Here is a 24,402-nt window from a genome sequence, read left to right as displayed (position 1 = left end):
GCGATAGGTTGTGCTCAGGCAGATGGGGAAGATGTGGAATGTGACTCTGGGGAGGAGCACAGCTGCTGCTTTGCGTGGTCTGTGTGAATGGGATGTTAAGCAGGACTCTGGAGGATAAACTGCCTTATTTCCCTTCACCAGGCCTGTATTAAATAAATATTAAAACTTTATACTCCCAAGTGAAGCTTTCCTCAGGGAGTTCTTTGCTCTTGTTGAATCCTTCTCCACCTTTTCTGGAAATGTGTGTTAATGATCTGTTCCTCTCCCAAGCATGTGGTTCCCCCGGGGCTGTGGTATCCAGACTCATGTCATGGTCTGGAGCTCAAATGGTTTCTCCTAAGCAATGACTGATGCTTGTCTCTGACAACCACTCATTACTAAGAGCAATGCTGGATAGTTATATTTGTTTCCAGCTGGAAGATGATGTTCTTAGGTGTAAGAGGGGGATTAGCCAGCTAGATAATGGGAGACCTGACAAGGGAGTGATTTTCAGTGGCATCATTCCAGCCTCTGAAAATGTAGTTTTCCTTAGGTTTGTTATGTTGTTCTCTGCAGCAGAGCAGCAGTCAGTTGCTTATCCAAGGATTAGCTTTGCAGGCCTGAGGTAGCTCCACCAGTGTTTCCAGCAAAACTTTGATCTCTGTGGACATGGTGGCCAAGCTCCTTGTGATATGCTGTGGAACTCTTTAACTTCTCCAGAGGTAAGCAGTTCATTGTCTCTGCTTGCAGAGATTTCCTTACAGTGTCACCCATGGGTGTAAGTTCCCATAAAGGGAAGGCAGCTCTACTGTTCCTACTTCCTGTGAGCAGCCCCAAAGGTGGCTTTGATTCTTAGCTCCTGTTCCCAATGTACTAGGCTAGCACTGCTAACCTAGCCCAGCTGAGTCTGTCTCAGGTAGCCTGAACCTATTTCTCCAATTTCTTTATTAGAAGGGCTATCCTGTGCTTATGTGGCTCAGTCCCATCTCTCTGGGGCTGGTTCTGTTTCTTGAAGTGTTTTTTTTTTCTGGTTGTGCTACTGTTAGTGTAGCAGAAATGCTAACTCACAGCTTAAAACAGTGATTGAGCACCTGGTGGGAAGGGGCAACCCAGCAAAGCTCAGGTGCATGCAATGCAATGCAACACAATACAGCTGAGTGACCAGAAGGGGTGGAGCCAGGATCTACCCCTTCCCAGACCTCATTTAAGGGCTGGCAGTGGAAGCAAGGTATTTTGCTGGAGATCCCTGTGTACCTGAGGCCTTCCAAAGGTGAGCAGATGGTTTTTTTTCCTTTGTTCCTGTGTTTATGGCTGCTGTATTTGAGTGTATGGCATGCTACAGAACTAGCAATAGCTTGAAATGGGGTCAGCAGAACCCAAGACTGCCTGCATCCATTGTCCCAGGGCTCATCTTGCAGGGGAGGACTCACATCACCCCTCCACAAGGGCTTTAAGTCTCAGAGAAGGCAGAAGTTTCTCCTTTGACAGTGCTGACCTCCAGCCAGTGGCCAAAAAATCTGCAGTTTTGCAGGCATGAATTCTGCTCCTCATTTACCTCCTCTTTGTAAATGTTCTCCACTGCAAACAGCCTCCTTTGTCAGGTCTGTAAGGGTGTTTCAAGAAACCAAGTTATTTTTATAGCTTATGACATGTCTGCAGCTCTCAGCTGCCCAGCATTAGTAAACAAGGCTACTGAGCTACTCCCAGCTCCAATGGCTTGTGGAGTGATTAAGAACAGCTTTAATTTGAGGTCTGCAGCTCCTAAAGGATTGATGAAATATATATAGCAATTGCCAGCTCCACCTCTGGAAGCCAAACGTTTTCCAGATGATTAATGGCACCCATTTCCTTCCTCTCCCTGCCACCAAAGAAGGCAGATTCCCTGCAAAGTCTAACCAGTGCCTGGCTCACGTTTTAAGTGTGATGCTGTAACACAAAGGGAAATACAGCAATGGTAGTGGAATAGCAAAGTCCTGGGCTGCAGGAAGTTCTCTCTACCCTGAAGGTCCTATATCAGATCACAGCAGCAGTTACTTTCAGAGATCTGTGGCTACAAGCTACCATAGAATCACAAGGGTGGAAAGGACCTACAAGATCCTATTCTCCTATTGCTGTTGCTGGAGTTAGCTTTTCATGCTGTCTAAACTTGTACTCCTTGTGGAGCTACAGAAGTCTGGTCAGGTAGCTGATCTATTTTAACTGTTATTGAAAGGCCAGTTATGAGCAAAAAACATGAAGCTCACCTTGCAAGCATGTGCAAGTATTTGCCTGTTAGTTTGGGAAGTTTGGTGCTTTTTTGCACCCAGAGCCTCAAAGATTTTTCTCACTTTGACTGTGCCTGTTCACGAGCTCCCTCCATCAGAATGTGAAGCAGCAGCAGTGGATAGCAGGAAAGGCACCAGGCTTGCTGTAGCTCTCTAACGCAAGGCACTGTCAGATCAATTGAAGAGCTCTCCTGTGAAGTGTGTCAGAGTGTTTCGGAAAGGGCCTCCTGTGACTCCTCACTTTGAGAGCAGCAGCATGAAGCTCAGCTGAGAAGTCCAGTGTGAGATTGGTACTGCAGTGGCCAAGGCCGTTGTTTGAGTGTTATCTTTCCTACCTTGCACAACCCAGGGGAGAAAGCTGCAGAGTGCTGACAGGCTGCAGAGACTTTCTGCTCTTCAAAGCTATTTTCTGCACAGGGCAGTACCTGAAAGTCAAATCGTTCTGCCCTCAAAGAAGAAAGATTCATATCTACCTGGAGGACCTTTCCCTGGTGCAGTGCAGCGTAGCGGCCATTGCAAAAACCTCCAGAAGCAGAAATAAATGTAAGTATCAATTGCAGCCTAAAATTCCCGCGTCAAACTTATTGCTTCAGTCTCCGTGTTAGAAGAGAGAGGTGAAGGTTTCCTTTGTGACAAATTGGATGCTAGCTGTCCCCTCCAGCAATGGAGAGATAACAAGTCCTAATAAAACCACTTCTCGACTTCACAGGAACAAATTTCTGCTGCTTCCCCTACAAAAGACTTTCCTTAGCTGATATCCTGCCCTGTCAGCAAGTGTTTTGGGAATTGGTGGCCTCTAAGCAGAACCACCTTTGCATGTCTTGTGATACAGTAACACCAAGCTGTTCAGAGCTGCATGCTTTCTCATGTAATAGGAAACTCACTTTTTTTTTTTCTCCTCCTGTCTGGCTCCAAGCAACCAAAATCCTTCAATATTTGGAAGATAAATGCATTCAGAGCCAGCAGAGGCCACCAGAGCCACAGGCTATACTGCTTCCTGCTCTCTGAAGACGTGAATGAGGAGAGATGCTGTTGCTCCCAAATACAACGTAGAGCTTGTTAGAACAGGGGAAGCTGTTCTGTGTGGCCCTTCCTGCAGGGACGAGGGGTAAAAAAAAGCAAACCTGGGCATTAGTGAGGTAAGCACAAAATGCTGACAGCAGGAAGCCCTTCAGGTTGTTCTGGATGCAGCTTCACTGTTGAGGCTACATTTCCATAACAGACTGTGGGGGTTATACAGTCAGTCCCTTTTTAGGACTTCATAGGCAGTGCTTGGAGACACAAGGGCATTTCTTGATCGAAATATGATGGGACTTCCAGCAGCATTGACATGAAGCTTCTTTAAAATCCAGGCAAGGCAATAAAGCCTTTTTGCAATGGATACAGGGCTCATGGCCTCATCAAAGCCCCCTCCAGAAGCAAGAAGTGTGTTAGAAATTGCTGGCCACTTATACAGCTACTGTGGCCATTCCATCTCATAATTAAATGAGACAAAGCTTGCAAGATTTCAACAGGTAAAAGTTTGCAGCCGGGGTCAAGCTTCTGCCTCCTCATGCTGCATGCCAGCTTTCTGCTCTCTCTCATCTATCAAAGTAATTATGCCCATTACGTTTTTCCTTTCAGGTTTTACCCTCCCAAATGTTATTCCTCTGTATTAAACCTGTGGGGGAAGTGAATTATTGGGGGAAGTAACCAGGTTTAATCCAGGTTTAATAGGCACATAGAAAAAGCGTGCTGGGCTGGGAGGGTGGTCCAGTCAGCATCCTGCTTCTGCAGGCAAATAGAAATTGGTCTTGATGTGTGTATATATCCAGCTTTGTGATCAGTGAGCTCTTAATAATTGGTTTGGTGACCTGCCACCAGTGTTCTCTCTCTGTAGAGCTTTCTCCAGTCCCTGGTTAATACAACGGGTCACAAATCCCATTTGCTTTTGAATTCTGAGTAATCCTTTCGTTAATGCTGCCTAGTGCTTTTTTGGAAGCATTGAAGGAAATTGGAGCCCTGTGCTAATCAGTAACTCTGGCTCTGCATGTTTGCGAGCTGCTGCCCTGGCTGGCTTTTCCAAATGACCGCTGCAGCCTGTTTATGTCAAACACCAACGTGTGCCTCTACAAAGCAGCAATTGCCTCTGAGCTGTGGTATTACCCAGGGCACGGGCTGGGAATGTTGGCTGAGCTTTAGGAGAGCGGTGAGGTGTAATGGGGTGATTGCCGGTGCCATGTTCCTGCTGTTTGTGGGTTGCCCATGGGTTGAACCGGTTGGGGGACTTTAATGGTGTCTTCAACAGCTGCAGCATCTGAGTAATGGTTGGTGTCTCTTGGCTCTGCTTTAATTTTTTGTTTCCTGTTTGTTGTTTTTTCTTTTCCCCTGTAGTCTCTCAATCTCCACGCTGCTGACAAGCATCACTGCTTGCCCTTTTCCCTCACCCTCCCTGTTCCTAGCCTGTCTGTGGCATTCCTCACACAATGCGTGCACGCACCATTCTGTTTGGAGCTGCTGACAACAGCTTTATGACCTTGAGGATAGCAGCACATTGCAAAGCAGCATGTATCGCATTTAGTTAACTTGCTGTAGCTGGGCACTGTGCTTACAAGCTGCTACTGAGGCCCCTGTGCCCCAGGCATGTCCTCAGTGCTGCGTGCTCTAGGGCAGCACTGTGCTGTCACTGCTCCTTGCTTTGGGCCTTTTTCCTTATTAAATCCCTCCAGGATTCGGGCTGTTTGATTTCCAAACCCTTTCCTTGGTGCAGAGGGAGAAGCGGGGTGAGGAACTCCTTGCACTGGGAGTGTGCACATCGTGGCTCCAGTATGAGGCAATCCTCCAAGGTTGGGGTTGCATTCTGCTTGCTGTCTGTGGAACAACTCCGTGCTGGGCACTAGATGGCAGACAGTGACTGGGAAATCCCATTGTTGAGCTTCCCATCCCTACCCCCTTAAAATCACCTGCTCCAGAGTGGGGAACCTAAATCTCTAGTAAGGAATAGCTAGTTCTTAACCTGGTGGCTTGAACTCCAAAGGGTCCCAAGGACCAGCAGAGGGTCGTGTTTGCTCCATAGAGGCTCAGTGGAATCTTTAGGATAGGGAAATAAGGCAAGGATCAGGCAGCTGGGTTTGATGATGGAGGACGCTTGGGGCTGCTGGGCTCCCACGTGTCACAAAGGGGCAGGAATGGCAAAAATCCCTCCTCACCCTCCCTTATCGCCTGGGGTTTTGGCTTTGCCAACTGCTGCTCCTGACCCTATAGAGCTAAGGGTGAGACAGTCCCTGCAGTGCCGGGCAGCTGCTTGTCCCCCCAGGCATGGAGCTGTGCAGCCGCAGCCCCTCGCTGGGTGTTGTAGGTCCCCCTAAGCACCTTCCAACAAAAAGGGGATTATCTATAGCTTGTTAGAGTCCTTGCAGGGAGGGAGAATAAGGCTCTTTGCTCTGAAATGTTCTCTTCCCTGGGATTACAAGATAATGCATGTGAAATGACATTAGCTCAGCCAGGTTTATGGATTATTTGAAAATCAAATTCTTTTAATCTCATCCACCATCTGGCACCAGCGGAGCAGCCAGCTTGCTGCCACTTCCACCCTGCCTGTGTCAGAGCAAGGGGACATGGCATCCATGCACCCTTTGCACCGGTGCCAGCCTTGTCCCCGTTCTTCTGACAGCATAGAGGTGACAAGTCCGATGAGCCATGTATAGGGAGGGAGTGAGGCTGGGTGACAGCCCTGCCTTCTCGCAGGGCACAGCCAGCCCCTGCTGCTGTTTGGTTGTTTCTTGGTTGGTTTTCTTTTTGTGGAGGGGACATGAAGCCAGGCACGCTGCAGCACTGCTTGGCTCTCGTATTGGTGTCATGAGTTGCTTTGCCCTCTTTGCTGAGCTTCGGTAGGACCATCCATCTTCCCTGTCTGCTCCAGAACAATGCTGCGCCTACTACCAAGGAGCGTTATAATCTCAGTGCCCATTTAACATGAATGAAAAGCCTTCTGGGACGATAGGTCACGGTTATACAATTTAGCTCAAGTAGAGAAAAGGCCTTTATAGCTATGAATATATGAATACTTAAAATATATACGTAACGTTGGTTAACACCGGGACATATAAGCATAATATATATACAGCGCTGGGCTAACGGTTTGCTCCTTGGCTCCCTTTTCAGAAGGCTGTGGCTGTTCTGCCTGTCAGCTCCATCCCAGCAGCAATTCGTGGCTGGAGTCACAACTCTGTGGTGGTACATGGAGTGTTCATCATGGGCAGAGGGATGCTGAGCAACTCAATGTGGATTGGGATGCAAGCACTGTGGATGCAATGCCTCTGCCTGCAGGTAAGGGATGGCACGTGGAGCCAACAGCAAATTGCTACTGTGGTCTGTGTGCCTTGAGGATGGTCACATGCAATAAAAAGGGGAAAAACAAACAGCAAGAAGAAAAATGAGTGGTTTCAGAGACAGAGAAGCATCGTTTCTGTAGGTGATTGCTAATTACACACTTACAGCGTTGTCTGTATCATTAGGATTATTTGTATTTTTAGTATGTTGTAGTTTTAATTAAACAAATCCTTAGATTGTTTTTACCCTCCTTTGTAATGGAAATCCGCTTCTTTTTTTTATTAGTGCCAAAGAAGAAATTAATTGTGTAATTAGTGACTATTACTTTGTCACTTCTGGAAGGGTTTTATCCAGGTTGTACGCATGTGGTAGCTACAAAAGGGTTGTAAAAAGCTGTTTGGTACTGGGACTCCTTGGAAGTAGCTGTTTGTGGCTGGGCTTCCTGCTGGAGATGTGGATTTGGCAGCACAGCCAGTGAGAGGAATGTGGAAAACCTCTGCCAGGGCTGTCAAACCTTGATGGTGTCCCCTTGCTTAGTGCCTGCAAAGAAATGTGTTTTACTCTGATGCAGAAATGCCCTTCAAGGTATTCTTGGGCTCTCCATAAACAGGAGCTGGTGAACTTGTGACTGCTTCCACACGCTCCTGTTGGTGGTGCAAGTGAAGCTGTAGGGTAAAATTTCAGCATTCACTATCCATTGTTACTGCTGGGGCTGAGGGCTGCTGGTGGCACGTTACTCCATGCCCTGCCGTGCATAGGGTACGTAGCATATTCAAGGCAAGAAAAAAAGAATTTAACATGCAAGGAGTGATAGGGTCTTAATAGATCTGCACTTATTATTTGGGGAAAAAAAAAGAATCAGGATTACAGGCTTATGAGGGATTAACAAGCATGAATGCCTATTTCTGCATATACTGCTTCTTTGTAAATCCATTGTGCCACTACACTGATATAGAGTTATACTATTATAAGCATGATATCAGTGTATCTGATAGCCTTGATTAGGAGATCCAGCAGCTGTGCTAAGTAAAACAGCCCTGCAGGGCTTTCCCACTTGTGTACTGATTTTTATCCTGCTTAGGGCCACAGAAATGACCAGAGGGATGGAATACCTCCCCTCCAGGGACAACCATTGCTGTACAGGGCAGTGTTCCAGGAGTGACCCCAGCACCCACAGAGTCTCATCAGCACGGCTGCTCTCGTGCCTCTTCGTGATTTCAGCAAGGAAACATCCACCTGTTCAGTCTTTTGAGTGCTTTGGGATTCTCTTTGTCCTGTGTATTGTGCCAGACTCCTGTCACTTCCAGTGCTTAGATCAGTGCTGAATGTGAGATTCCAACATCACTTAGAGTGCTTGGGTAAGTGGTGTCCTATTTTCCTCCCCCTAGGACTGTATATCTGTGGGCTGGTTTGTTGTTTGGTTTTTTTCCTTAACCATGCTTTTGGCCGTAGTCTCTTTCTGTGATGTAAGTGTTCTGACAAATCTGACCCTATGTTGCACAGCAGTTCTGCATGAATGAACCAGGTAGGTCAAGCAATCTTCCTCTCTGCTTCCTTCCCCAAAGTTGAAAAAAAAAAACCAAACACCACAAAATAATGACCCCACAACATCAAACCTGGTGTGCAGGACCCAGTGCGTGCCGGGGACCCTACAATAATAAACCTGTGTGCACAGCCCAGTGCTGATGAGCACTGACATAGCTTCAAATGCAGCAATGTTCCTGCTGATGTGTCCCTTCTGAGGACATCAGCATCAGCAATCCTTTTAGCTGTGAAGCAGGCAGGATGACTCATGAACCATCCCGATGCAAACAGTGTCAGTACCTTGATGGTCCATTGGGTTTCCAACCTGCGTCAGCAAAACCGGAGGTGAAGAGGGAAACGAGAGTGACAACACAACCTGAGTTTGAGGGGAGGAGGGCAAATGCTATGGAAAATAAGATTCCTACTGAACCTTTGTCTCCACTCCTCACCAGCCCCATCCTGCAGGGAGAGCCAGCTCTCAGACCTTCAGGCACAGAATGTTCCTGTCATTTGTAGACATAACGATTGTTGATTCTTGACATGTTCTCCAATGGGCTCCAAATTCTTTCTCTGCCAACAGCCTGAAAGCATCTTCCCTGCCTCTCTGCGGAGGTTTTCCAGGGCTGATTCTCTGAGCACTATGGGATGTGTGTCCTCCTGAGTTGGACTGGGGGTTTCCTGGTGACCATGGGCCAGCTGGCTTTGCAAATCCCTCCCTAGAATCCCATTCAGTCTCCAGTACTGGCTCTTTTTCCCTGCGGTTCCTCCTTAGAGACCTGTTATGATGATCCTGCCCTGGCTGGTGTGGTAAGGTTCACTTTGGGAAGAGCACAGGTGCCTGGAGATCAGTTTGCAGTGAATCATGGGCTGCTGGTGCAAGAAGGCCTCCTTTCGTCAAGGCCACAAGCAGACCAGAAGTGGTAAATGTGACAAAGCTGTTAAGAGCAAACTTCAGATGATGTGAATGCACTTGCAATAATTAATGGCTCTTTTTATCTGAAGATACTTAAAAACTGACGTCTTCTGGAACCATGAGAGTGAGATCTTTGGGATAAACAAGAAAGAGTGTTTCTTTTTTTAAAGATGTTTCAACCAATGCACGCGTTTAATGCATCCCTGTGCATCTCTCCCTATATGAAACCCTTAAGAAAAGAAAAACTGGTGAGAGACAGAGACCTTGGTTTGGATCCAGAGGCACCTGGGCTGGAGCATGACCTGTGATTCAGATGTCACCTTTGCTGAGTGCTGAATGGGGTGAGGATCCCCCTGTTCTTGCTGCAGGGAGCTTTCTCCACCTTCATCCTTCCATCCTTCATTATTGCCCCAATCTGGTGGGTTACCCTTCCCCCAGGTGCTACAGCAGAAGCAAACCTGATGGAGCTATAGGCAGGATGGGTGAGTATCCAACTGAAGCTGGGCTTCAGTTAAATCTGGCTTTTGATGCCCCAGTTGGATCTTAAAAAGGGTTTCACTGTTCCTGAAGCAGAAATGTAAGAGAATGCTCTGCATCTGTTTACCATGCAGAAGGGTCAAAAACAGCTCTATCCCCCCCCAGGGTCCCTGTAGTTTCTCTAGCAGAATTAAAAGGCACACGCAGAGCTGTAGCAGCAGGGTGAGGAGGGGAGCAGAGCAGAGGGAACAGAAGCACCGAGCCTTCGTTTCATCCCACCTGCGCTGCGGTGGTGACTTGCCCTGAAGAGTCGCAGGAAAATCCTGTGTAAATGGAACATAAATGTTTTATGAATTCAGCCCTGGTGGAGTAAATTAAAGGGTCATTAATGGCCTCATTAAAGAGCTTTGCACTTTGTTCTGAATTATGAAAGCTATCGTGCAATGTTAAACTAAATGGAGTTTTCGTTGAGATTTCGAAACTCTTTGACTAGTTCTCTCCCCCCCTTTCTCTTTATTTCTTTTCTTCCCCTTCTTTTTTTAGTTGTTGATGAGAAATGCCTTTTGAGGGAGCCGCCTGTAGTGCTACAAACTAGATTTCAATTATAAATCTTCTTATGCTCCACTAATTGCCCAGAATTTTTCTCGAGAGCTGCCTGAGGTTAATGCTGATGAAGAAAGAGCTCTTTTGTCTTTTCTTCAACTGGGGCCTCCCTCACCGCCTCTGGCGAGACGTCAAGCTGGGAATTACCTCCAGTGACACCCAGATGGGACGTGGAAGGAACAACAGATGAGTTGGTCACGGCTTCTTCTTGGCTCGCTGCGGGTTGGGGAGAAGCCTTCACAATCTCCAGGGCTGCCAGCTGACCCAGGGAAGTGTTGGAGTCCATCTCCTCCATTTTACTCTTCCACTCTGAAAGAGTGGTGGTACATTGGCACAGCTGCACAGGGAGGTGGTGGAGTCACCATCCCCATCAAGAACCATGAGGATGTGGCACTGAGGGATGTGGTCAGTGGGCATGGCTGGGTTGGGTCAATAGTTGGACTAAATGATCTCTTCCAACAAGCCCTCCCTGCCCCACTAATGCTCATTTTCTTTGACTTGTTGACTTGCCCTCTGTAAATTCTTTGCACAGAGACATGACAAATTAAACCCCTTATTAACTAATTAAGCTATTTCTCCAACCAGGCAGGAAGGCAAGAGGAGGTTGTTATTCTTCCTATTTTTAAATACCTGCGAGAGGCACACGTGTCTGAGATGCATGGTAGATGGCTCCAGCTGAGCTGTACCATTGCAGCCTGACACCTTTATAACAAAATTCATCAGGGCAGGAACTTGCTTGTTTTTCTGTTTGGTTTGCACATCTGAGGGTAATTTTGGTGTCCAGAAGGGTCCCCTGTGCATCCAGGTGTTCAAGAACCATGGAGTTGTGGCACTGAGAGACATGTGGTTAGGGACATGGTGGGGACGGGTCAACAGTTGGGCTGGATGGCCTTAGAGGTCTTTTACAACTCTTAATGATTGCTTGATTCTGTGATTCTTTAATGGGTCTTACAGCTCAGGGCAGGCACAGAATCTAGTGCTGCAGCCTGCAAGCCCAGGTTTGCTTTGAAGTTGGTGAGGTTTCCTGGCATTTCAGCAAAACCAGAGCTGAGCAGCAACATGTCCTACACTAGTGATGTCCTCTCCTGGTCTCCTTGCAGCTCCATCATCCCTCTTTCTTCGAAGCATGGCCCCCTGCATGGACCTGAATGCAGGTAGATGTCACCCTCCCTGGGTGTGTGGGCTGGAGGGGGCTCGGGGCTGTGATGGTCTGCACTTGCAGAGGGTTTGGGGTGAGTGCTGTGGTGGGAGTGCCTGCAGAGTGTGCTGTGGCTTCAGGGATGCTGTGAGGCCAGGAGCTGGGATGGAGGGGTTTGTGGTTTTTTCCTGGCTGTATGGTGGAAGGGTTCTTGGGAGAACACAGCACAGCTGGTGCAGCCCTGGGTGTAGAGAGTGTCATGTGTCGATCCTGGTCTGCATAGATAGGAGATGTGCAGGCAAAGGGAGCCTGAAAGCTCCTTGGGCAGAGAGGTGGCTACAGGCACACCTGGAGAACCTCAGGAATGTATTTGCTGTGCTGTTTCCAGTGAAGTGACTGATGGGGATTGAGGGAGGAGGATGGATGTGGGTGGGGAGCGGATTTAGGAAATGATTTCATCTTTGATTAAATTTTCTACGCTCTGAGACTTTGGAAAGGTTGGGGAAAGAGAGATCACCAAATGATCCCGTTGCCAGCTGTGGCTGAAGGGAGAAGGAATGGAGCTTGTGAGGTCCTTGGCCATGCAAAGCCATGCTGGGAGAAGGGACAGCAAATCCCGCCTCGCCCATGCCTGAAAGTCCTTCCCCTGTCTAATGCATTACTGCATGCTTATTCCTATAACAAATAACTGAGTCAGCGGGAGAAAACCAAATTCAATTTATGTCTCAATCCAAGCAAATAGCGAAGGCTGCCAAATCCGACAATAAAAAAACCCACAGTGATCTCAGATGTTTCTCCCCTCTATATTCAGAGGGAGCAGCACAGCGTTTGGCTGAGGTGCCGATGTGTGGGGGGGGGATCAGAGCACGCAGGGGACAGCGTTGTGCAGCACTCAGTGCAGGGTGTGCTGATGGATAGAGGCCTGGGTAAGGACACCTCAGCTCTGTGCTGCTCCCAGCCCAGCTGCAGGTCCACCATGGCACCAAAAGGCGTTTTGCTGTGCAGTGGCATGGAGGTGATGTCCCCACTATGTGCCTGTCCTGACTTAGTGATGCTGATGCTCTGGGTTTCTAGCAGCGGCACTAGATGGGATGGCTGAGAGGGATTAAAGGGAAGGTACAGAGGCACTTTGATTAACTGCTGCCCTAGAAGAAGGCATTTAGTGAGCATAACTGAGCTATAAATACCCCGTAATGTTGCTCTAATACATGAAACAAAATAGTTGACGTTGAGCTGGAATGAAGTTTTATTGTTTTCTCTGTTCATCACTGAGCTGTGAAGTTCCCACTTTGGGGGGTGCGCATTTGGTGCGTGCTGGGTCTATGTGGAAAGCAGGGGGATAAGTGCCCAGCTCTCCTTTAGATGTGTGCTTTGTTCCCTCGTTTGCTTTTTGCCCATAGAAACCACAGAATGGCAAAAGGGAGAGGAAGGAAACATTATTCCTGGTCTGTGCTAGGAACAATTTTGTCTCATCATAAACTGCTTTCACCTGTTACTAATTTTCCTCTGGTTGCGAGGGCTCGGAATTGTTTGTTTGTTTGGTGCATGAAGAGGGAAGAAGAGCTGTTGGATGTTACTCGGTGTGAGGCAATGATGGTGAGGGCACTCCAAGTGACATGAGCGGTGCTGGAGATGGGAGGAAACTCTGACCCCATGCAATGCCCCATGGGGTCCAGAATGGGGCTGAGTGCATCCCCATTGCCTCCCATCCCTGTAGTGTGAGTGGGGCCCCTTACTCCTTTATGGAGATGTGGGGAGTGGAATGGGAAAGCACAGGTATATTGGGAATTCCCAACACGATGCCAATTCCCCACCCTACAAACCAGTTTGCATCCCCCCCCATTGCCATCCTTCTTAGTGTAGTCCTGTTGCTGTGACAAACAGGGTGATTTGAGCTGCTGAAAAGAAATGACTTTATTAGGCGAAAGCAGCCTGTGAACCTCCTGGAACAAACAGACTGTTTAAGTGACTCCAGATTGCAGAGGAAAGCGGCTGCTCCCCTAAATCCCACAGCATGCCTCAGCTGGGCTGCAGCATTGCATGGCACAGAGCATCGCCCTCCATGGCACAGCTACTGCCTGGGGATGGAGCGAGTGTGAATAAATCCTCAGCGCCAGAGCTGCTTTAGCATGCCTCTAATTGGAGCCATAAAGTTAAACCTGGCCACTTAGGGTTCTGCTGGGAGCTGGGGCTTCCATTTGCAGGCTCCCCCATGCAGCGAAAGGGCACCACGCTTGCTAATAGGTGTTAAATTGGAGCATCACTTTTTAATAAGCCTCCTAATGGCATGATGCAGCTCCTTGGCAGCTCTGGGCTGCCTCCATTACGGTACCCACATGCTGGGGTGAGTGATGGAAGGCGGAGGTTGTGCCAGGTATCAGAAGATTGGAGATGCGAGAGTGATGCACAGAGCCAAAGGATGCACCCAGCTCCCATGTTTTCCATCTTCTGCATTGTCAGGACTGTCCCTACCATCAAACCAACCTAACCTCATTGTCAGGACCATCCTCTTTGTGATGGTGCTGCTGAGGTGTCACATCAAGGACGATGCTCGTCCTGTGTGCGTCACCATCTCTGCTCTGGGGCTGTCAGAGCAATTCCAGATTTTGCCTTTCTCCTGCTTGAGACTGAGCAGGATTTGAAGTGATGCCCAACTGAGCTCAACCCTGTCCCTGGCTGCGGGATGGGGATGCCTTAGGGATGATGCTTCTGAGCCCCATGGGACAGGCAGTGGGTCCAAGTGCCCGCCTGGCTGCTGCTATTTCTGCACAGTATTTCTGCTTTGCTGTGCATGATAAGCAGCATCTGGGATGGCTCAGTCTGGGGAAGATGAGGCTCAGGGGAGACCTTATCGCTATCTAGAACTCCCTGAAAGGAGACTGTGGCGAGGTTGGGGTCCTATTCTCCCAGGTAGTGGGGATAGGATGAAAAGGAATGGCCTCAAGTTGCACCAGGAGAGGTTCAGATTTGATATTAGGAAGAAATTCTTCTCAGAATGAGTGGTGAGGCACTGCAACAGGCTGCCCAGGGAGGTGGTGGTCGCTGTTCCTGGAGGTGTTTGAGGAGAGGGGTGCTGTAATACTTAGGGATGTGGTTTAGTGGGCAGCATTGGTGGTAGGTGGGTGGCTGGTTTAGATAATCTTAGAGATCATTTACAACCTTAATGATTATATGATTAGCAAGTGAAGCCTGCCTTTCCCCCCTGTTCCAAAGGGGCTCCTCTGATCCTGGTTGCTAGCCCACCAGTGACAGTGGGGATGTGACAGAAGTGTCCTGGCAAACACAGCTGTCTGGATCCAGGAGGGAAGCTTCCAGGCTGCTTTTTGCTTGGGTAATGCTCACAGAAAGGGCTGGGCTCCTAAGGAACAGGCTTTATTTTTATATCATCCCTCTGCTTTGGGGAGTTGGAGGGGGGGTTTGCTGTTAGTAATTCAGAGGAGGGTGGTTAGAAGTGCTGTGCTGGCCTAGAGATGAGTGTGCCCTCAGATTTAACAAGAAACACCCACAAGGCAGAGAGTGTTTGTTCAAACTCTTCTCCCCTTCATGGGGATGGGGCAGGGCAGGACTCAGGCGGATGGGATTTGTCACCTCCAGACCAACAAATCAGAGGCCAAAGCAGTAGAAGGGAATAGATGCAGTTTTTGTCAGCTCCATCCGCGCCGCCGAATGCAGATCATGAATTACACACCCGCCAGATGACAGGCTGACATTTTAGCTCCAAACATTCTTCTATAATTAGAGAATCTAATGCAATACAGGGAATGGCTCCATTTTACACACACATTATCGTAATGCCTTTAAATAAGATAATTGATTATGCCTCTGCATAAGAAAGTAAAATATTCGGTGTAATTAAAACCGACATTCAGATTTTGGCATGCTGACAGGTGAGGCCATGTGTCATTTTATAAAGCCTTAAAGTGATATTCACACCCACGTTCTGAGTTCCTAAAGTTTTTGGAGAAGAAGGAAAGAAACCCTCAGTGCCAAGTTGTTTTTGTGTCCTTTTTAATCCTGAGTTCAAATGTGTTTTGAAGAGAGGGATTTCTTTTTTTTTACCTTCTGCTCTCATTTGTCTTCATTTCAGCCTCGTATCATCAGCTGACAAAGCCCTGTGCTCATGCTGTTGTGAGCAGGGATCCTCTGAGGAGATGCTTCAGCACCAAACCTCTGCCTGATGCTGATGGGCTCACGTGGAGCACAGACCTTCATGTTGGAGGTGGGAGAACACCTTGTGGTGCAGTAGCTGCCGAAAGCCCTGACATCCCAATGAGGGTTGGATGAGAAACGCCCCCATCCTCATGTGATGAGTGAAGGCGTGGGCCAGCTGAGGGTGAGGTGACATGGGGACAGGGCCCTGGGGACTGCTGCCACTTGGGTTAAGATGGGTTAAGATGCTCCTGTTCTTCCTTTATAGAGCTTTTATGCCAAGGAGTGAGGATTTGTTGCTTCTCCCATCTGTTTCTGTGGCTGAAGGTGCCTTGTGAACTGTACTTCTGAGACAACCAGGTGCTCAGAACTGCTCAGGACCACCAATGAAATCTGCTGCTGGGACTCCATCCTGCTGCTGCTGGAGAAGGTTTGTAAGACAACTCCCCATTACAGTGCAGTTATGCCTCCTCCAGTCACTGTGTTGGTGGTAGGGCTGGAGGTTCTCAGTTGTGAGAAATCCTCTAAGTCAAGGCTGATACTAACCTGCTGCTTCAATATTTGCCAACTGCTGCATCTTGAAACTTTGCAAACAGAGCCTTGAATGCTTTCAGCATATTTAAATCTACCCTTATTATCCCATAGCATGTTTCTGGTGAGATCTGGGCAAGATCTGGGCAGAGAATCTCTGCACTCCTTTGCTTTGCATCCATCCCTGTCCTCTTTGAAGGTGACACACTGCTGATAAAAGGGAGTATCAGTGCTGTGAGCATTTGAACTGACAGCTACCAGATTGAGAGCTGCCTGTAGGAGCTGAATCCTGTATCCTCCATACCTCTGCATCCTGGCTTGGCTGGACGGGGCAAGAACAAGGATTGCCCATAAGAACCACATTGGAGAACCCTCCCTGGAAGGATGTGAGGTGAGAGGAGGGGCTTCCTCATCTCTATCCTCATTCATATTACCATTCCCATCCTACTCCTACCTCCATCACCAACTATAACCTTACCTCCCTCCCCATCCTCAGCTTTATTCCCATCTGTAACTCCATCTCCTTCCTCATCCCCATTCCTATCCCCTACCATATTTTTACCTATATCCCTGCTCATATCCCCATCTCTGCTCTCATTCCCATCCTTATCCATTACCCCATCTTATCCCCATCCCTTTCAGTCCTCTTTGTGCAGGACTCTGAAGTCAGGAGGAGGAAAGGCCGAGGTAGCAGGCAGCTGCCTGTTCCACTGCCATTAGCGATGCGCTCTGCTTTCTCCCCCCATTTAGGCCATTACTCCAGGCTCATAGGGCTGTGGTTGGCAATGCGGGCGCCAGGCCCCACAGGGATGCCGGCCCTGCACATCTTCCTCTTTTCTTAAGTGGGCTGGTAAAGAAAACCACCCCTTTGTGCCTGTAGAGCAGAGCCGTGTTAAGCCGGCTTGTTTAAAAGCACTGCAGTTTTCCTTTGGCACTGTGACAAGTGGGGACGTTGGCAAAAAGTCTCTTTTCTCGCTGCCCCATCGCTTCTCATTGTGTGATGCCAATAGGGCAGCGCATCAGTGCAGCCCTCCCCATGCACCCAACTCCTCCAGGTCAATCATATGCGCAAGACCCTGGTGATGACATCCTGCTATCCAGTGCCACCTCTCCATGTCCCCAGCTCAGCTGCTTTCCCCTGTGCTCCCCACTTCCTCCGCCTGCACCCGCTCCTCACCCTCGCACACCCCCGCGGGATGATGCACTGCACGGAGGAGCAGCATTAGTCACCATTCCGTAGGCTGCAAGCAGAGGAGGAGGAGCACAGCCACAGTGCGGAGCCAACGACCATCCCTCTGCATGTGGTAGGGGCTGAAATACTGGCACTGGACTCAAGCAGTGTCCTAGGGCTGGGTAGGTCAGAGAATCCAGCTAGGAGGACACAGAGGGAGGGGGAGGGGGGGTGGAAGCAGTGTGGGAGCACAGGAAACAGAGCTGTTGAAATGTTTCCCCTGGGATGGAGCTATGGACTTTCTGAGCATCTTTTCTTCAACAAATGGAGTCCAGTGGGGAATGTGAGGCTGGAGGAGATGGGCTGCCCACGGGGCAGTGAGATGCCTCGAGGGGCTGTGGAGATGTGTCCCCTGGGGATGTTCCCAAAGCCATTCTCAGCCTGGTCCAGGGCCACTGCACATTGCTGGTTGAGAAACATGAAGCTCAGCCCTGTGATGAGTGCTGCTTAACAGCCACTTCCCTATTTGCAGCTTCGAAGTCCTGCAGAGTGTGTGGGCAGCAGACTGGAGGAGAGACAATCAACCTCAGAACACCAGCTCCTTCCTTGCAAAATAAGCCTCAGTCCAGCCAGCAAGAAAGCAGTAGCTGCCCTATTTCCAGGGCTGGTGGGAGTGCAAAGCCCCCTCATCCCCATATTCATCATTGTCAGCTGCAGGTTCTTCTGTAGCTTCCAACTGGTCAGGACTGTGCCATGCCCATGGGACCCAGGGATCATCCTTGCACCATGAACTACTGCCAGGACTTGCTGTGTTCTCATGTCACGTATGTCCATGCATCTGCATCTGAGCATGTTCTTGACTTGCCCAGTACACACAGGTACACTGTATGTGCTCTATGCTTATATGTGTGTTACCTTTTTGTTGTATCCAGACCTCCATTGCATACATCATCAGGATGCTGATTGCTTTCCCCATGATGGGCTGGACTGTGAAGACCATTGAGCTGCCAACGTACCTGTGGACTCTGGGACACCGATGCACCTGTAGAGAGCTAGTGAATCACAACATCACTTACGTGTTAACTGCTTTGAAATGCAAAGCATTCCCTTGGTATTTCAGCATTTTCCACCCGGTCCAAAGCAAAACCCCATAGGTAGAGAACAATGGGGAGCTGCTCGAGGTAACACTTCCACCTTGTGTCTGGTACAACGATTGCATCAGCATTCATTACAATGGAACTTGCTGCCCTTTAAAGCAGTTCGGCACATGCTGTATTCTCAGATTTCCTGCTTCTGACTGGCTCTGCTCTGAACTGCTTCCCTGCATGCATTCAAAACAGTTTGTAATTAACAATTACATTGTTTTCCTTTGAACGTCAACGGAGATACAGAAAACAGAGATTGAGAGCCGAGATGTTGGTATGACTGGGTATTATTTTGCTTTCATGAGATGACTTTTCCTATTTTGCTGCAGATTTTGGTGCTGATGAGAAGCTGGGGCAGTGTGCAGGCAGCCAGGAGGCTTTGATCACCCAGTTCATGGATAAAATTCTCTCCTATCACTATGGAGAAGCAGGAAATTTAGGCTTGGACACCCTACCCATGCAGAACGCATTCTGGACACCATTGCTGCATTCACAAAATAGCGCTCAGCAGAAAAACCTGCAGAGATGGATGAGGAAAACCAAGACTATACAGGCTTCTGAGCTACCCAGCATGTTGAAGCAGAGGGGGCTGTGTTTGAAGCCTTGGCTCTGTGAACAAGAAGCAGATTACAAACTTCTTCAGTTCTGGTGCAGAGCTTGGATGGGAGGATTGCTCCCTCCATCTGTTCCTCGCATAGGCAATCTGCCTTCGAAAGCCATCACTGCTTAAGTATGAAGGAAGCGTAAATGCAGGAGCACCTGAATATTGTTTAACAGATGGGGACACACATTTTTTTTCAGGCAGAGATTTCCTTTCCATAGCCCCACTTATTTTAGAGGTGTTTTTCAGGACCATCTTTCCAATGCCTGGGAGTAGGATCCCAGCCTGCTGTTTGTGATGACGGCAGTTAATTTCCAGCAACTCACTTTGCTGTTGTGACACTTGTGAAGATTGCTTTCATCTCTTTCCTTTCCAACTAAGCTCACGTTTTTCATCCAAGCCTTCTGAGAGGATCAGACTCTGTGCCACACACTTCACCCTGGGACCAAAAAAGTGGCTGGAGTTAATCTCTACCATTATGACACACTCAGACAAACCTGATGAAGCACACAGCCAGGCTGCTGCCCATGGATGCCTCTGCCCACATGCACATCTTCCTTCCCTGCCTTTCTCACTTGTCCTTGCCCCTTTTGCGTTAATACATACAGCACAGTGGCTTTCGGCTTCATCAACCCAAGGACTGCTACATATCTTCCAATGGGAATGCTGTTGTAGACTGCTGAGCGGCAGAAAGGAAAGTGCTTTTCTTTGCAACTTTATGACAATTCCATGCAAACAGATGGTGGACCCCATGCCTCAGGGACTGCACGTTGAAGCCACCACCTCGCTGAGTTGGTGACACCAAAAGAAATGTGTCATATGGACCCCCACAAAAAGCCTATCTACCGCAAGAAGTCACAGCTGGAGTAGAAGGGGAAGGAAGAAGTGAAAATATAGGCACAGAGGATGGACCTCAGATTTCTCAGTTTTTATCTCACTTTCCCTTCCCGTTCTTTAGTCACCGTATTCTTTCCAGGAGAAAGTGGCTGTTGGAAAACAGAGAGAGAAGACGACAAACACTGCTGTGGAATTATTTAACGAGCCAGAATGAATTGCATTCGAAATCATTTAAATGGGATCTGGGAGTATTTAACTGCAGCACAGGAACTTAACAAGAGTGGGAAAGGATTTTGTGCTAATTGCTGGCAATGATATACCTACGGAGAGAGAACATGCAGCAATTAGTAAGTAAGGCTGTAATTTCAGCCTAAGGTCCCCGCCTGCCCTGGAATATGGCATTGGATTATCTGCTGCAAGGAAGACAGGGACTTGGTCTGCAGGTGACCAAAGGGCAGCAGATGAGGTTCTCATTAAGGAGTTATTAGCCAAGATTGTCACACAGGAGATGGGTCTGCTCAGACCCCACTGCACCTTTCCCAACTTGATTTAGTTCAAATTGATAAAACTGAGGGAAACCAAGAGTTCCATCCCAACATGTGCTGTGCTGCTTTGTCCCTTCCTACCTGCAGGGACTGATCCCACCACCAGCACCTGCTCTGAGCTGTGAGTCTACACAGAGCACAGTAGGCTGAGAACCTACATGGCCATTTCTTGGTGGGTTAGGAAGCCAGGCCATCCTCTGTACTGCTGGGTTTGGGAAACAGGGTGAACTGGAAGCTGAGCTGGAGAACAAGGACCTGTTTTTCCTATAGAAATACCAATACAGTCAGACCATATGATGCCACTGTTCTAAACCTGCAAACCTCAGGTACAACTGATACCCACCAACATGTCCACAAGCCCAGCTCCCGAAGAATTATCCAACAGCATCCAACTATGGGCTAAGACAGAAAGCCACCCTGCCCGGCTAAGCCTCTGCCACCTGACTGTGGCACAAAGCCTCTGCTCATTGTTTTCTATCTCTGTTCTCTCCCCACGATGCCTCTGTCATTGGTTTTTGTCTTTCAATCAGTTTTCATCTCAGTAATTCCCATTCAATGGTTAGTCTCTGATCTTTCTAATTGAGATCAGAGCTTCATGTAATAGGGAGGGGGGAGGGAGACTATTTTTAATTTGCTGCGTTCCCATTAATAACAAGTTCTAATTAAAAAACCTCCATCTTCCATCCTCCCAAGTTCAGAGGAAAACTGCGACTTCTGTTGGAATCTTCTCCTGATAAATTGGTACTACAGCCTCCTAGAACAGCTGGTCCTCTTTAGCAGGCATCGTAATTAATGGGAATAATAAATGCATTCAAAGCAGGTTCGTAACCTTCCTTTCTGTGCACTCAGACTTCTCTTTGCATTGTGGGAGACACACATCAGCATCTCCGCTTCACAAACAGGCCCAGCAGAGCTGCCTAATTTGAAGAAGCCTGGGTGCCAGTGGGTCATCACAGCCCTTATGATACCCTTTGTGCAGGGCTCCATTTACACCAGCTGCTGGTTAGGGCTGCCTTGGGGTGCAGATCAGCTGTGCTAGTGATGGACAGACTCCTTCTCTCCCTCTTTGCTTTTGTTCATCGCTACTGAGTTAATGGATTTGTCTCAGGAGCGGCCAAACCGGGAGCCATCAGCACAGATATCCCCAAGATGAGCAATCTGTCCTGAGCAGTGATTTCAATTAAAGGGTCATTAGCGTGAAATCTTATCCCACCCAGCTCCCATTTGCCAGCAGGAGGTCTTTCTCCCCGTCCCAAGCCTGCTCTGCGGTTAGAGCACGCTGCTCCTGCTGGAGCCCTCCCGTTTTGCTAAAACACAGCAGCTGCTGCTAATAAACAAACATATTGATCATAAAGATATGGGCTGTCAGGGACTTAATTCATGAATGAAACGTGCTGGGGAGTGCCCAGTGCTTGGGGAGCTTGAGGCCAAGATGGTGCTTGGAGGTGGGAGTGAAGGCTGCTTAGCACTGGGGCTGGTATTAAGGGCTCCAGAAAGAAGCAGAGCAAATTTCTCCTCTGTCATTATGGGCCATCAATGACAGGGAGGGACATGTTTTGGGGAAGGGCTCCAGTTCCTCCCTACTGAAGCACTTGGGCCAACCCAACCATTTGGGGCTAATTTAAGATGACTATCAAATATTCTCCAAAAGCCAACTGTAAAGTCCTACAAGGATCTGAGGCTTGCAGGATCTGCCTGCCTAGTGAAATCTGTGATGCTGGGGCAGCAGAGCATCGCTTCAGGATCTCCATTAGTGCAGAGGAGAGAAGCAGGGCTGCAAGTTTCCAGTTTTCCTACCCTCTTGACAGCACTTTTCCTGCTTTGGGTCAAAATTTCTCTCCACCTATAGGTAGTAAAAAGCTCCTTTTGTGTGAGACAGGCACTGTGTGTATCACTGAGATACTAATGGCTGCTATTGTTTCTAAATCGTTGTCATTGTCTAGCATCTTATCAAAACAAGGCACAATCAACTCACAGGTGGATCCCACACAGCCAGGGGCTGTAATTACAACAGGCGTGTATTTGAATATAGCCTTTACAGGTGCAATAAATTACACTGAAACAGCCAAGGATGGAGGTTGAACTGTAACAGGCTGCCATGCTTTTGGTATTAGCCACGCCAAAAGCTGTCATTAAAATAGGCCTCGGTATTTATGGTCCTGGGTAGTGGAGGCCTTGCTAAGATTCTGATGAATGAACTTCCAAGGACAGGAATAGCTGTCAGTCTGAAATATTTATCAGTCTGAACTCTCCCTGCGCTTCATGCCATGGTTTTGCTACCTCCATTTTTCTTCCCATCTGGTCGCTTTGAAGCTCAGGTTCCCTGGGCACCAGGTATTCAGCACTGCTGAGTCCTGTGCTACCTCTTGCCCCTGGGGCCATGTTTTGGGGCTCACCAAAGGAATTCTTGCTCCCTGCACTGCAGGAGTTGGAGGCCATGTCTGGATGACTTCATGCCTCCCCCAGCATGTGTCCGGATGCTGCTGCTGCAATGCCTTTGCTGTGGGATTCCCACATCCCTCTGGCTAAAGAGAGGTCAAAGGAGCTTTGGGTCATGCAACTGTGATGGGCACTGCAGCCTTGGTAGTAGGTCCACGCATGAAGGAAGGTGGGTTTGCTGAATAGGCTTCAGAAAAGCCTGAGAACCAGGATTTCTGTGCGAAGTCACAGCCTGATCTCACCAACTGGGAGTTTCCGTGCTCCTCGGGTCTCCAAGGCACCCGGAGCTTGCAAGTTAATAAAAGTCTAAACATCATCTTCTGAAAGAGGGGATGAAAACTCCCAGTGAATCACCTGCAGCAAATGCCAGCAAAGCATGTTTCCTTGAGGTTTCTTGAAGCTACCTCTGAAAGGTCAGATCTCTCAGTGAGACAAAAAGCCTCTCTACTCCCTTCAAGCTGTTCCATCAATACTTGTTGGTTTTTGTTTTTTTTTTCCTCTCCATTTATTTTTACCTTCTTGTTCAGGAAAACATACACAAAGAAGAAAAAATAAAAGTGCTGCTTCCCATGACAGCAGTAAAGCCCAAAGCTCAGTCTTAGACTAAGAGCTCAGCCCAAAGACCCCAATAGACTTTGGGAGCAGTAGAGGTGAGGAGACCACAGTGATGACCAGGGCAATGCAAAGTCAGCTGTGAGGTTGGGTGCAGAGGGGACAGCTGATATTGACATGTTCCCATCAGCCATGGGATGGGGTTGGATGGGTTGGATGGAGTTAGATGGGGTTGGATGGGATTGGATGGGGTTTTGATGGGGTTGGATGGGGTTGGATGGGGCTCTGAGCTCCTGATCAGCTGTGGGTGTCCCTGTTCGTTGCAGGGCAGCTGGACTAGGTGACCTTCCGACGTTCCTTCCAACTTAAACCATTCTGTGATTCTATGACTCATCTGGATGTGTGCCATCATGGTCACCTTTCTGACCCTGATGGCTTCTTCCAGCAGCCAGCTCACAGGGCCTGGGTGTGGGCAAGGGGGAAGGAGGGCCCACCTCTTGGCGAGAGAAAATGAGACTCTTCTCTCTTACTCATGCACTTTAATGACTCTCCACTGAGTTAATCATGCTATACAATTTGGGGGTAATATTCCTAACCACACTGCTGGGCCCTCAGTGATACCTCAACCTGCTGACACCATCCTTCCCTTTTCCCCATCTCTGCCTCATTTCTCTCTCGGTCTTTATGGCCTTTGTCCAACAAAGCACTTAAACAGGTGTTCCCCTGAGCAAGTAACCCAGCCTTCTCCATGCAGTGAATCCGGAAGCCCATGCAGGAGGCATGTGGCCACCTCTGCCCTCTGCACACCTGGGGTTTTTTTTAGGTGTAGAAAAGCAATGAGGCCAAGGGCAGAGCAGATGGAAAACCCTTGTCTGATCTTCTCGCTGTGCTCTGCAGTCCTGACATCTGTTCTTGTGTGACAACAGGAATAAATCACTGAGGATTTCCTGCCTGGACTTGGGGAACACAAACACTGCTGAGGGCTGAGGTCCTTTGGTTTGCTCAGCCCAGAGAAGAGGAGGCTGAGAAGAGGCTTCATGGCGGCCTACAGCCCCATCATGGCCTACAGCTTCCTCATGGCGGCCTACATCTTCCTCATGGCGGCATACAGGCCCCTCACGGCCTGCAGTCCCCTCATGGCAGCCTACAGCTTTCCCACAGGGCAAGAAATGGGCAGGCAATGATTTCAGCCATATGGTCTGATTTTGAGGACTTGATGATCC

The 24,402-nt window shown here is 48.6% G+C and overlaps 1 long non-coding RNA gene across 5 annotated transcripts; it reads left to right on the top strand.

Annotated features, from left to right (window-relative positions):
• Position 1: 1 nt before the first annotated feature.
• LOC107318803 (uncharacterized) lies at positions 2-21,542 on the top strand. Of its 5 annotated transcripts, XR_014934306.1 has the most exons (10): positions 2-701; positions 6,387-6,551; positions 7,636-7,912; positions 9,227-9,473; positions 10,012-11,225; positions 15,297-15,428; positions 15,627-15,788; positions 16,089-16,280; positions 17,593-17,938; positions 18,535-21,542. It is a non-coding gene; the product is annotated as an uncharacterized LOC107318803 (long non-coding RNA). The 5 variants fall into 5 exon arrangements; XR_014934305.1 differs by having other exon boundaries at positions 17,593-21,542; XR_014934304.1 differs by having other exon boundaries at positions 7,636-9,473; positions 17,593-21,542.
• Positions 21,543-24,402: the final 2,860 nt, after the last annotated feature.

The sequence above is a fragment of the Coturnix japonica genome, chromosome 14 (genome assembly GCF_054131305.1).
Source record: "Coturnix japonica strain WE chromosome 14, WE-NBRP24, whole genome shotgun sequence".
NCBI lineage: Eukaryota > Metazoa > Chordata > Aves > Galliformes > Phasianidae > Coturnix > Coturnix japonica.
The sequence above is the reverse complement of the archived record's forward strand: the minus strand, read 5'-3'. Positions and strand labels throughout refer to the sequence as shown.